This window comes from Leiobunum rupestre, chromosome 6 (assembly GCF_980474605.1).
Source record: "Leiobunum rupestre chromosome 6, qqLeiRupe1.1.hap1, whole genome shotgun sequence".
NCBI classification, from domain to species: Eukaryota; Metazoa; Arthropoda; class Arachnida; order Opiliones; family Sclerosomatidae; genus Leiobunum; species Leiobunum rupestre.
This window is the reverse complement of record NC_143389.1, coordinates 2,895,409-2,909,211: the sequence shown is the minus strand read 5'-3', so window position 1 is coordinate 2,909,211 and position 13,803 is coordinate 2,895,409. Positions and strand designations below refer to the sequence as shown.

The window sequence follows — 13,803 nt, the reverse complement described above, 5'->3', positions numbered from 1 at the left end:
CCAGTTGCTGTTCCTGCTTTCCAGGTGCCGTCTGCCTCTCCTCAGCGGTTCCTGAGTTCCGGTCTCCGCTTCGGCGGTCGCCACCGAAGTCGCCATGCCTGCCGTGCAATCATTGCCGTCAGCATCGCAGTCAGTGCCCTCGTCCTCGAAGAAGGCAACTGCGAAAATCAAGTTCGACGGGGTCAATGTAGAAGATTTAGCTATTGCTCTTTTCGACTGCATTGGCCCCAAAACCATCACAGTTTTCCAGATACTTGGAAAATCTGAAGTCCAGATCACTTTCAACAATCATGAGAACTACCAGAAAGCTGTTGATGCAGGAATCATCGTTGGTGATAAGCATTTGAACATCGTGGGGGTTGCAGATCCTGTGACTCATATCTCTGTTAAAGATGCTCCGAGCTGGTGGGAGCTTTCGTTCTTGAAATCCGCCCTAAAGAATTATTGCGAAGTTCTTTCTGAAACGTGGGAAACGTTCCAGAAAGGCCCACTTAAAGACGTTCGCAACGGGAATCGGCGTCTGGAAGTCAAGGTGAAGAGTCCAATCCCGAACCTGATGACCATCAGTGGACATCGTATTCAGATCATGTATCAAGGCGTCCAGCGTATGTGCTTCTACTGCCGCAAGGACAGTCATCAGGTTCGGGATTGCCCGAAAAAGAATAAGAAGGCTCGACCAACTCCAGAAATTATCGTTGTCCAGAACCCGTCATCTGATGAACCAGATAATGTAAGGAGTGGAACACCTATTCCAGTGGGGGATGCCGCAGACACCGGCGCCAACGCCCATGGCGAAACGATGGATGAAGCAGGACCATCACTGGACTTCCATGGTCCAAAAGAGAGTTGGTCGTTGACAACGCCAGAGTCATCACCAAAGAAAACTGAATCAACAGCCACAGTCAAAGGGTACGCCGAAGCCGTTAAGTCTCCTCAGCGTACGCCGAAATCCGATCCTCCAACACCAAAGAAACTTAAGGAGTTACCAATTTACAGTCGTGAGTGGGACTTCTCGAGCTTATCGAAAGACGAACTAGAAGATTTCTGTTGCAAAGCCAACGCATTAACCAACACGGAACCACAGGTCCTGGCCTGGCGCGAAAACGCAGTACGAAAGGCCAAGCATCAGCTGCAGCAGCGATTCAAACGACGTCATAGTCCTCCACCTGAAAAAGAACTTAAGAAAGGGAAAAAGTAGGACCTAGTTTCGAGTTGTAAATATGGTTTTAATAACTCTTTTAAGTTTTACATATACTTTTAATTTTACAATTTAAGTATACGGTTTTATATGTTTGAGTTTTTAATTGTATTGGATTATAAAAAGGGGGGACTTAATTTAATCTGGTCCGCCGTATCTTTGTAAAATATATATATTTTTTTACGTTAAAGTTAGAAAGAAAGAATATTGAAAAGAAATATACTTACCTGTAAAAATTTTTTTAAGTTATACTTACCTTGTTAGATTGTAGAAAAATACTTACCTTGTTAAAATATAGATAAAAACCGTAAAAATTATACTTACTGTTAAAATATAGGAAAAATAGTTTAAAGATATACTTACCTTGACGTTTTTTTTAAAAAAAAAAAAAAAGAAACCTGAGAAAAAAAAAAGAAATAACTGTTTTTGACAATGTTCGCGATAATTTAAATATTAATAACGCGAACAATTGTAACCTGACCAAGAATTTAAATAAACAAATTCAGTATCTGCTCCTTTTTTCAAAGCCAAAGGCTGGGAATCGTATTTACCCGTTCAACGGGAAGTTTACTTACCTGCCTTGCCGAGTCAGTATCCTGTTGCTACAAGTTCCAGTTCCAGTCCAGTCTTGGAGTCTCTACCTGAGGGATCGCCAGCCGGCACATCCGGAAGTCTGCCAGTTTTCCTGTCGTCTGAAGAGCGGGTCATGATGTCTCCCACGACGACAATGATCCCGAATCAGCAAACCCCAGTTCCAGTTCCGGCTCCAGCTCTAGTTCCGTCTTCAGCTCCAGCTCCAGCACTCAGGGCCGCTACAGCCCGGATTAAGTTCGACGGTGTCAACGTGGAAGAACTAGCTTTAGCTCTTTTCGACCACGTTGGACCGAAGAATGTGACAGTCTTCCAGATGATCTCCAAGTCGGAAGCCCAGATTACCTTCCGAGACCAAGCCAGCTTTCAGAAGGCCATCGACTGTGGAATTGTCGTCAATGACAAGCCGCTTGATGTCGTAAGCGTAGCGGATCCAGTATCCTACATCACAGTTAAAGATGCCCCGAGCCGATGTGAATTGGCCATCTTCCAAAAGGCGTTAAAGTCAAGCTGTACCATAATCTCAGAAACCTGGGAAACTTACCAGACCGGCGTCCTAAAAGATCTCCGCACAGGAACTCGTCGGCTCCAAGTAAAGGTCAAGGGTCCAATCCCGAACCTGTTGACTATCAATGGACATAGAATACAAGTTACTTACCGTGGAGTCCAGAGGATGTGTTTTTTCTGTCACAAAGACACGCATCAGGTTCGGGATTGCCCGAGAAAGAAAAATCAGGCCCGCCGATCTCTAAGAAATCCGGAAATCCAGAAGCCATCACCCGAGGATCCAGATAACGTTAGGAGGACACCACAGAATCCACCTGAGAATACCATCATGATTGCGGATAATCCAGAATCAAACATGGAGGTAGTAGCAGAAAACCCGGGGGGTTCCGGCGACGGCTGGGACTTGGTGACGCCTGATTCTTCCCCTCTGAATCCTGAAAAGCCGACGAACACTAAAGGTTACGCCGATGTGCTTAAATCGCCAAAGCAACAAGGCTCAACTGTGCCAGAATCTGGTATAAAAATTACAAAACATAGCGACAAAGAATGGGAGTATTTAAAGGGTAACTGGCATTTTGATACTCTATCAAATGAAGAGGTAGAGGAGTTCTGCCGGCGGGCCAAAGCCTTTACTACAACGAGCCCTGCCATCATGGCATCGATAAGTAATGCAGTAGTGGTGGCACAAGGCAATCTTCAACGCCGATCTAAACGCCGTGGTAGTCCTTCCCGGGAAAATGACACCAAGAAAGGAAAGAAATAGGACACTTCCGGAGTAATTATATATTTTAATTTACGATTACGTTATATCTTATATTTTAAAGATTTAACTTTTTAAAATATTTGATGTTAATTATACAACCGGTAATGTTTTGATAGTTTTAATTTTTAAAGTTTTAAACTTTACGTCTAGTTTTTTATATTTTTAAATATAAAATAGAGAATTTAAAAAAAAAAATATATATATATATAATTTTTTGAAAAACGCATAAAATGTTATTTGTCTTGTCTGGCAACATACTTACCGGCAAAAAAGAAAATAGAAAAAATCATTACGCCTAAAAAAGCAATAACGAAAGAAAATACTTACCTTGACCCAGCACCTATAGATCCTACAACGACTGTTAATATTTCAGTACTTTTTGAAAAATGTAAAAATATTTTTTCTGCTCAAATATCAATGTTCGCGCTAATTTAAATGTTAATAACGCGAACATTTTTGTAACCATGACAAAAGAATTTCAAATAAACAAATTCAGTATCTGTTCTGCAATATTATACCGAGATCTTAGTCGAGGGGCGAGAAGTGTTTCTACGCCTATAAGGCGCGTTTGCCTGCATACCTGCATGATCTGTTCCGGCGCCGTTCCGCTCTGCTGTTGCCTGTTCCTGAAAAGAAAAGTACTGACCTGGTACTCACCTGCCGTTGCTGCTGACCGTCTCCACCGACGCCGCTCCTCCTTGGAGCTTCTCCAACCAGACGATATTCTCCTAGCCTGAAATGGCTACGGAGGAGAAGAAGCGCACAGCTCGACTGGAAGTCGACGCTGGATTTTTGGACGTTGCTCGCACCGTCTATGACAACCTCGGACCGAAGTGCATCGATACCTTGCAACCTATGGGTAAAGGAGTTTAACTACTAACGTTTACGACCCTTGCCTTTCTTCATCAAGCTCTTGCGTGCGATGACCTGAAAACCAACGGAAATTCTTGGAAACTTACCTCTGTAGAAGATGATGGAACATGGATCACAATCAAGAATTTACCAAAGTGGATCCAGTGGGATTCTGTAATCAGTACCCTTCGACAATTTGGAGAAGTCAAAACTTATCGTTTCGACGAGTACGCTGAGTTAAAGGGAGTGAAAAATGGTGACCGTTCTGTCAGAATACTAATGAAAAAATCTATTCCAAATGTTTTGTTTTTCGGGCGAACCCGCGCCTTAGTCTACTATCGAGGCGTAATTAAAAAGTGCTTTTTTTGCGAAGAAATAGGTCACACGGCTTCATCATGTGAAAAAAAGAAGTCCATGTTGGAAGAAAAAGGCCCGGTCATTATTGAAGGCCAGGGTCTTTCTTCGAACAACAAACCGGAAAACGTCCAGGAAACCAAGGCAAACGACACCCCGACAACAGCACCAATTCCACAAGAAGCAGTCAAATCCAGTCAACCTAATCAGGAAAAAACAGTCAACCTTTCCGACACTTCCAGCAGCGAACCCGAAAGCAGCGATGCCGAGACCAGCGCTGAAGAAACCAGCATTGAGACCGGCCCCAGATGGGATCCGAGGACCTGGGAACATGGAGATAAACCCCACCTAGATCAAATGTCACGAACCGACCTCCAACTTCTCCTCGAACGTATCAACGCAGTCCCTTCCACACCTATCGACTCCATCAACTGGGCCACAGAAGACCTCATTGACAGAATCATCAAAATCCTAAACAGCTTCCCCAAAAGACGCCGAAGTACCACTCCGAAAAAAAAAGAAATCCAAGAAAGGAAAAACAGGGTTTTAAAATTTAAATTTTAGCGCTGTTATATTTTTTGAACTCACTAGTTTTAAGATTTTAGTTTTCCTTTTTTAAAGACCTTGTAGGTCGATCAATTTGTTAACGCGATTTAATCGTTAAAAGACTTAACCCCTGTTTTTAACTCTATGCACTAATAGTTTTTTTTGCTATAATGATCTGCCGTAATTTAAAATAATTTAAAAGGCAGTTAAATCTTGTACCCGCCTTGAAGGCATATATTGCCGAAGTACCGCGGTTTTCTCTTATTAAAAAACGGTTATTTCTACCAAGTTTATGTGTATTTAGTTAAAAACATTGACAAGGGTACTGTATTTCATTATGAAAAATAATAAACAAATTCAGTATCTGTTCTTATCAGCTTAATATCTGATACGGGTCCCATCGGGGCCCAAGATATTAAACTTATTTTTGGACGGCGGCGGAGTGGTCGGAGCTTGCTCCACCTCCGCCACGGGTCGGCCTGGTATTGCAGTAAATCCGGGATCGGCCCACTTCTCTCTTGAAATCAAAAATCAAACGGTCTTATAATGGCGCACTGCGCAACACAGTATTTCCGGGCAATGTTATTTGGCTGTCTTTATATTTATTTCTTTATTATAATATATTGCCCCTCTGACGTCATAAGTGGTAAAATCCTTATTGTCGAATAGTTAATAATGAAGAATCGGAAAGATTCCAGTTTTTAATTTTCTTTTACCTAGTTATACACTCTTTTTCGCGGTATTTTCACGGAGGATAGGAAGGGAGGCGAAGTAGGAGGGATGAATGGCGGCAAGATTGCGGCAGCTACGCTACGTCTAGCCGCCATTTTTCCGAAATTTTCCCGCCGCTAAGCTTCTTACAAGGATGCTGCCGCGTTCATCCCTCCTACTTCGCCTCCCTTCCTATCCTCCTTGGTATTTTCCTGGGCGCGTCCGTGCTTGGTTTTCCCCCTTTCAGTCCTATCCTCCATTATGGATACCCAAGGAGTGGATGCTAGACTCCCCGCTAAGGGCAGAGGCAATGGCCGACGAGCGGGAGGCAAGTAAGAGGGGTAAAATAAAGGCGCGAAAAGAGGTTGTTCTGTGTTATTCCTGTGGTTTTATTCGTAACCCAAGATTCGTAAATCGTGCATGTTCTAAGTGGTTGGCTGAAGGAACCGGTTTTCATAACGTAAATTCGCGGGTTTCGGTATGGTGGGTAGAGACAGCGCGCCCCTCATTTTTACCTCATTGGGTTCCAGCCAAGATGTTCCGCGTAAAGAGAAAACACGAAATAAGCCCCTCTCCATTTTTTTCTCTTCCCGTCTTCCGTGGACAGTGAGTCGCCGCCGGGGGCCCGCCGCCCGCGGCGGCCATAGCTTCGCCCATGCGGCGGCTACATTACCAAGATATTAAGTGGCAAGGCTTATTTTTGGTAAGTACAAAATCATTTATTATATATTGCTCTATAATTAACTATATTTGGAATTAAATATTTTTGTTCTATTTATCTCAAAGTCATGATTATTCCTAACATTAATAGTATTAAACTTAATATGATATATCTTTTGTTAAAGTAGATTAGGAATTTATAATTTTAATATTTATAGAGGAGTTCGGATTTAAAATGTTATATTTTTCTAATAATGATCTCAAAGATCTGACTTTTGAAATGTTTGTTACTTTTTCTAAGTATCAATAAAACATGACATTAAATTTATATTGTGCCAAGGTTCATTTTTATATTTTACATAAACTACATCACCTAAAACAATTAATAGATAAAAGTTAGCTATATTATTTTGTTTAAAAAATATATCTCTGTCTCCGTTTTATTATTTAATTTCGTGATATTTTGTATTTTTGGGTTACTCCCCTAATCCATGAGGCTGTCCCATGATAAAACCTTATATGAAACATTTTCCAAAAGTCTTTTTTTTAGATTCAACTATTTAAATTACATTTAAGATTAAAATTTAGAACAAAAAATATATTTCACAATTAGAATTTGTTAATAAAATTTTAACTTTGGACTTAATTCCAAAACCAGAAAAGGCCATTTCAGAGTGGATTTTACCGCGGAAATGTTTTTGTTTAGAGATAAACGTTAGTTAGTTAGTTAGTTAGTTAGTTAGTAAGTAAGTAAGTAAGTTAGTACTATTTTAAGTACAAGCCTTTAGTAGAATAAAATAAAAACCCATTTTCTCGCCATTTTATTTTGTTCAATTTTGATACTAACATGTATTTTATTCACGGCCAAGACGACCGAAATAATATTATCGTCTGGGCGAACTTTTAATTGCATAAAAAAAGCAGCGTCAAAATGATAGGATGAAGGTATTTTCCTGTTAAAATACGCAAATCCCATCCCGCGAAAATAAATGAGTAGCCAACATTTCAAAAGTCAGATCTTTGAGATCATTATTAGAAAAATATAACATTTTAAATCCGAACTCCTCTATAAATATTAAAATTATAAATTCCTAATCTACTTTAACAAAAGATATATCATATTAATACTATTAATGTTAGGAATAATCATGACTTTGAGATAAATAGAACAAAAATATTTAATTCCAATAATAGTTAATTATAGAGCAATATATAATAAATGATTTTGTACTTACCAAAAATAACCTTGCCACTTTATATCTTGGTAATGTAGCCGCCGCATGGGCGAAGCCATGGCCGCCGCGGGCGGCGGGGCCCCCTGCGGCGACTCACTGTCCACGGAAGACGGGAAGAGAGATAAATGAAGAGGGGCTTATTTCGTGTTTTCTCTTTACGCGGAACATCTTGGCTGGAACCCAATGACGTAAAAATGAGGGGCGCGCTGTCTCTACCCACCATACCGAAACCCGCGAATTTACGTTATGAAAACCGGTTCCTTCAGCCAACCACTTAGAACATGTACGATTTACGAACCTTGGGTTACGAATAAAACCACAGGAATAACACAGAACAACCTCTTTTCGCGCCTTTATTTTACCCCTCTTACTTGCCTCCCGCTCGTCGGCCATTGCCTCTGCCCTAAACGGGGAGTCTAGCATCCACTCCTTGGGTATCCATAATGGAGGAGAGGACTGAAAGGGGGAAAACCAAGCATGGACGCGCCCAGGAAAATACCAAGGAGGATAGGAAGGGAGGCGAAGTAGGAGGGATGAACGCGGCAGCATCCTTGTAAGAAGCTTAGCGGCGGGAAAATTTCGGAAAAATGGCGGCTAGACGTAGCGTAGCTGCCGCAATCTTGCCGCCATTCATCCCTCCTACTTCGCCTCCCTTCCTATCCTCCGTGAAAATACCGCGAAAATGAGTGTATAACTAGGTAAAAGAAAATTCAAAAACTGGAATCTTTCCGATTCTTCATTATTAACTATTCGACAATAAGGATTTTACCACTTATGACGTCAGAGGGGCAATATATTATAATAAAGAAATATGTATAAAGACAGCCAAATAACATTTCCCGGAAATACTGTGTTGCGCAGTGCGCCATTATAAGAGCGTTTGATTTTTGATTTCAAGAGAGAAGTGGGCCGATCCCGGATTTACTGCAATACCAGGCCGACCCGTGGCGGAGGTGGAGCAACCTCCGACCACTCCGCCGCCGTCCAAAAATAAGTTTAATATCTTGGGCCCCGATGGGACCCGTATCAGATATTAAGCTGATAAGAACAGATACTGAATTTGTTTATTTAAAATTCGTTGTCCAGGTTACAAGTGTCCGCGTTATTAAAAAATTTAAATTATCGCGAACACTGTATTAAACAAAAAAGGGATTGTTGCATACATAAGTCAAAGCACTAAACGAGCGTAAAAATACTTGTCGGTCCAAGAATAAAATTAGACGCGATAATTTACAATACTATTTACCGTTATCTACATGCCGAGTGAAGGTAAGTAAATATAATTTACTTCAGGTATTAGTATCCTATAAATTAATTTAAATTTAAGCATACAATTCTAATTTTTTCTTTGTTTTTCAGGTTCTACAGTTTTGAATGTAAGTATATCAGGTAAGTTTTTTTTGTTACAATAGGGTCTAAATAATTTTGAATTTTCTTTTACAGGGTAAACAGGTTCCGCGGTACGTATCAGGTGAGTTATTCATATTAAGCATACAATAAACTATTAAAATGTATATAACAAGAACTTTTAAAATTGTAAAGTTAAAATTTACAATAAAAGCGTATTTAAAACTAAGAAAGTAATTTAAAAACATATTTACATATCACCATAAGGGCCTATTTTTTCCCTTTTTTGGTAAATGTTCCTGATGGGGAAGTCTGTACTCGTTTCCTGCGAGTTTGCAAAGTTTGACGTGCCTCAGTTAGGAAGTCTTCACGCCATCTGAGTAGCTCAGGTGACTCCGTGACAAAGTTTCCTGCACGCTGGCAAAAGTTCTCTATTTCGCAATCGGTCATTTCTGAAAACTGCCAATCTCGTTCGTAGATCGGACTCTCGTATACTGGGTGTTTCGAGTTGGGAGATGACTCTGGAACAGGTGTGCGCTGTGGCGGAGTCTTCACAGCGTTTGCGTAGCCGTTAGACATTTTTGGCAATTCATGTGTTTTAAGGTAGGACTTTGGCGAAGAGAGACTCCAGCCATCTTCACTTCCCTCAAAACACCCTACTTCTGGTACAGATTCGTCCATCTGTTCTTGATGGTCAGCAGCATCGGTAGCGGTTTCCCGTTCTGCCAGCGGTGCTGGGGTTGAGTTTCGTAAGTTGCCAGTGTCTTCGGGGGCTGGAATATGTCCTTGGATGTCCGAATTTTCTGGAGCTGATTGCGCCTTTTTCTTTTTCTTCTTCGGGCAATCCCGAACCTGATGACTGTCTTTACGGCAGTAAAAACACATTCGCTGGACACCTTGATAGACAAGTTGGATGCGATGCCCGCTGATGGTCATCAGGTTCGGGATTGGACTCTTGATCTTTACTTCTAGACGCCGATTTCCATTGCGGATGTCTTTTAACGGGCCTTTTTGAAATGTTTCCCATGTTTCTGAGAGTACCTCACAATAATTCTTTAAGGCAGATTTCAGAAAGGGTAGCTCCCACCAGCTGGGAGCATCCTTGATTGTTATCTGTGTAACCGGATCGGCGACTCCAACGATGTTGAGGTGCTTGTCACCGACAATAATGCCGGCATCCACAGCCTTCTGGTAGCAGAAAGCATCTTTAAAGGTGATCTGGCATTCCGCTTTTCCAATCATCTGGAAGACGGTGATACTCTTGGGGCCAATGCAGTCGAAAAGAGCTACAGCCAAATCTTCTACATTGACCCCGTCGAACTTGATTCTTGCCGTGGCCTTCTTGGAGGACGAAGGTTCGGACTGTGGTTTACACGGCAGCGACGACACGGCAGGCATGGCGACGATGGTGGTGACCGCCGAAGCGGAAACCGGATACTCAAGAACCGCTGGGATGAGCCAAACAGCGACTGGAACGCAGGAGCAGGAACAGGAACTTCAACTGGCACAGGAACTGGGTCGGTGTAGAATGCCGAATCAGCTTGGCAGATAGACGAGCAGGTACGTATAACTCGCCTTAAAGGCGTATAAACACTTCTCGGCTCAGACTAAGATCGCGGTATAGAACTGATATTGGGAACAGATACTGAATTTGTTTATTTGAAATTCTGGTCAAAAGTTACAATTGTTCGCGTTATTAAGTTTAAATTAGCGCGAACATTTGTCAAACAGCAATTTTTTCTTTTTTTTTGTACAACAAGGCGTCAAGGTAAGTACTATTTTTCACAATATTTTTAACAAAGTATATATACAATTTTTAACTGTTTTTCACTATATTTTTTCAACAAGGTACGCGTAACCATATTTTTAGGCATAATTTTCTAATATTTCTTTTCCATTTTTACAGGGTATTAAAGATTCAAAATCTACACGTTAAGTTTAAAACGTTTTTTTTTTATAAATAAAACTTTTAAAACATTACTGGTTGTATAACACAAATATTCTAAAAATAAAATCTTTAAAATATAAGAACGTATTCGTAAAATATATAATTACTCTGGCAGTGTCCTATTTCTTCCCTTTTTTGGTGTCACTTTCCCGAGATGGACTACCACGGCGTTTGAATCGGCATTGAAGCGCACGTTGTGCATCCCTCAATGCTTCGCTTATCGATTTCATGATTTGAGGGTCAGTTGAAATAAAGGCTTTGGCTCGCCGGCAGAACTCTTCTAAATCTTCTCTAGGAAGGGTTTCCCAGTTCCAACTACCTACGAAGTACTCAAATTCTTTTTCACAGTGATGTTTTACTTCTCTACCAGATTCTGGCGCAGGTGGGCCTTGTTTGTTTGGCGACTTGAGCACATCGGCGTAACCTTTGGCTTTCGTCACATTTTCCAGATTCTGAGGGGAAGAGTCTGGTGTCACCAAGTCCCAGCCATCGCCGGGACTCCCCGAGTTCTCTGCTACTACCTCCATGTTCGATTCGGGATTGTCTGCATTAATGGTGGTATTCCCAGGTGGTCTCTGTGTTGCCTCCCTAACGTTCTCTGGATCTTCGGCTGGTGGCTTCTGGCTGGCCGAATTTCTTTGAGTCCGGTTTTTCTTTCTCGGGCAATCCCGAACCTGATGCGTGTCTTTGTGACAGAAAAAACACATCCGCTGGACTCCACGGTAAGTTACTTGTATTCTATGCCCATTGATAGTCATCAGGTTCGGGATTGGACCCTTGACCTTAACTTGAAGCCGACGAGTTCCCGTTCGGAGATCTTTTAGGACGCCACTCTGGTAAGTTTCCCAGGTTTCGGAGATTACGGTACAGCTTGACTTTAACGCCCTTTGGAATATGGCCAATTCCCACCAACTCGGGGCATCTTTTATTGTTATGTACGATACTGGATCGGCTACGCTTACAACATCAAGTGGTTTGTCATTGACGACAATTCCACAGTCGACAGCCTTCTGAAAGCTGGCTTGGTCTCGGAAAGTAATCTGGGCTTCCGATTTGGAGATCATCTGGAAGACTGTCACATTCTTCGGTCCAACGTGATCGAAAAGAGCTAAAGCTTGTTCTTCCACGTTGACACCGTCAAACTTGATCCGGGCTGTAGCGGCCCTGAGTGCTGGAGCTGGAGCTGAAGACGGAACTAGAGCTGAAGCTGAAGCCGGTACTGGAACTGGGGTTGGCTGATTCGGGATCATTGTCGTCATAGGAGACATGATGACCCGCTCTTCAGACGACAGGAAAACTGGCGGACTTCCGGATGCGCCAGCTGGCGATCCCTCAGGTAGAGACTCCAAGACTGGACTGGAACTGGAACTTGTAGCAACAGGATCCTGACTCGGCAAGGCAGGTAAGTAAACTTCCCGTTGAACGGGTAAATACGATTCCCAGCCTTTGGCTTCGAAAAAAGGAGCAGATACTACACTTTGATCTTAGCCAAAAGGCCGAGAAGCGATAACCCGCTAGGAGCCGTCACTATTTAACAAAGTAAAAAGAGAGAATTTGAGCATTTCAAATATTTCATAATTACGTCACCGAATGTTGGTCCTGGTGGGAGATGACAACGTTTGTAGCCATCGCGCGAACAAAGGAGAAGACGATATCTTGAATCCGTGAAAGAGAGGTACACCGCCAGGCCCGGACTGGCACTTTTGGGGTCATCGGCTAGAGACAGTAGAGTGGGCCACTTTACCGGGCCGTATGGAAAAAAAATATAAATGGTGGTTTATAGGACCATAAATAACGTATTAAGTGTACTAGATTCTACGTGAAACGTCAAACGCGTTTAAATGACCATTTAGGAAAAATTTATTATAAGCGAATAGAGCGTTCTATAAAAGTGGTCCATAACCGGTCACTTTTCATACAGACTATAGAGCTGGTTAAGCAGGACTAACAACTTTTGTTATTCTTTGGTTTAAGAGAATTCGGCTTATGTCCTGTCTTTATATGAATATTTTAGAGACGTACCTTTTAGGAGTTGTAGGAGGCACCCTAGGTGTTGAAGTATGTTTGGGGTTAAGGATATTTTCATGATCTAAGTTTCTTCTTAAACACTTGGATTTGGGACTAGTATTTTCGAGAATTTTGCTTATTTGCCATCATACATTTATTACAAAAAACATTTAAAATAAGAAAAACGGCGCGGAAAGCCGGAAATATGTGAAGCCTAGGCTAGCAACTACGCTACTAATAAAAATTGACTGCTCTCAATTTCTTACGGGTTTGCCAGATAAATATATTTCTCTAAGACGAAAAACCGGCCAAACCTTCATCTCCTCCGAACTCCAAATTGGGAAAGCACACCACACCAATTTTATAGATTCGTAAACGCGCCTTCCCAATCGACCGCCATCACCTTACAGTCTACGGGGAGGGTGATGAAAAATTGGTTTTGGGGGGATGAAATTTCTGCGGTAAAGGGCTTGCTCGTTGGTTGTCTGTACGATAATATCGGCGCCCAGTAAACGTTTCTAAAAAGAGTGTATAGAACGTTCTATTGGAGCCGCATGCAGCCGGTGGCCCTCGGCGATCACCAACCTACCAGGACCTGGCTAGTCGCGGCTTGTCCACCGCTATCAATTACATTCTAGCGACAACGGCCATATCACGCTGAATACACCGGTTCTCGTCTGATCACCGAAATTAAGCAGCGTCGAGCGCGGTCAGTACTTGGGAGGGAGACCACCTGGGAACACCGCGTGCCGTTGGCTACTCATTTATTTTAGCGGGATGGGATTTGCGTCTTTTAACAGGAAAATACCTTCATCCTATCCTTTTGACGCTGCTTTTTTATGCAATTAAAAGTTCGCCCAGACGACAATATTATTTCGGTCGACTCTTGGCCTATTTTTAACAACTGGCAGCATCGTCCCGTGAATAAAATACATGTTAGTATCAAAATTGAACAAAATAAAATGGTGAGAAAATGGGTTTTTATTTTATTCTACTAAAGGCTTGTACTTAAAATAGTACTAACTTACTTACTTACTTACTTACTAACTAACTAACTAACTAACGTTTATCCTTAAACTAAAAC

The 13,803-nt window shown here is 41.8% G+C and overlaps 2 non-coding genes and 2 pseudogenes across 2 annotated transcripts; 2 read left to right on the top strand and 2 right to left on the bottom strand.

Moving 5' to 3' along the window:
- Positions 1 to 5,140: 5,140 nt before the first annotated feature.
- Positions 5,141 to 5,327, top strand: LOC149937910 (U2 spliceosomal RNA). Its single transcript, XR_016481621.1, has one exon. It is a non-coding gene; the product is annotated as a U2 spliceosomal RNA (small nuclear RNA).
- A 2,989-nt stretch (positions 5,328 to 8,316) lies between these two features.
- Positions 8,317 to 8,492, bottom strand: LOC149937909 (U2 spliceosomal RNA; annotated as a pseudogene).
- Positions 8,493 to 12,133: 3,641 nt separating this feature from the next.
- LOC149937908 (U2 spliceosomal RNA) lies at positions 12,134 to 12,220 on the bottom strand (annotated as a pseudogene).
- A 1,138-nt stretch (positions 12,221 to 13,358) lies between these two features.
- Positions 13,359 to 13,477, top strand: LOC149937907 (5S ribosomal RNA). The gene has a single exon (XR_016481459.1). It is a non-coding gene; the product is annotated as a 5S ribosomal RNA (ribosomal RNA).
- Positions 13,478 to 13,803: the final 326 nt, after the last annotated feature.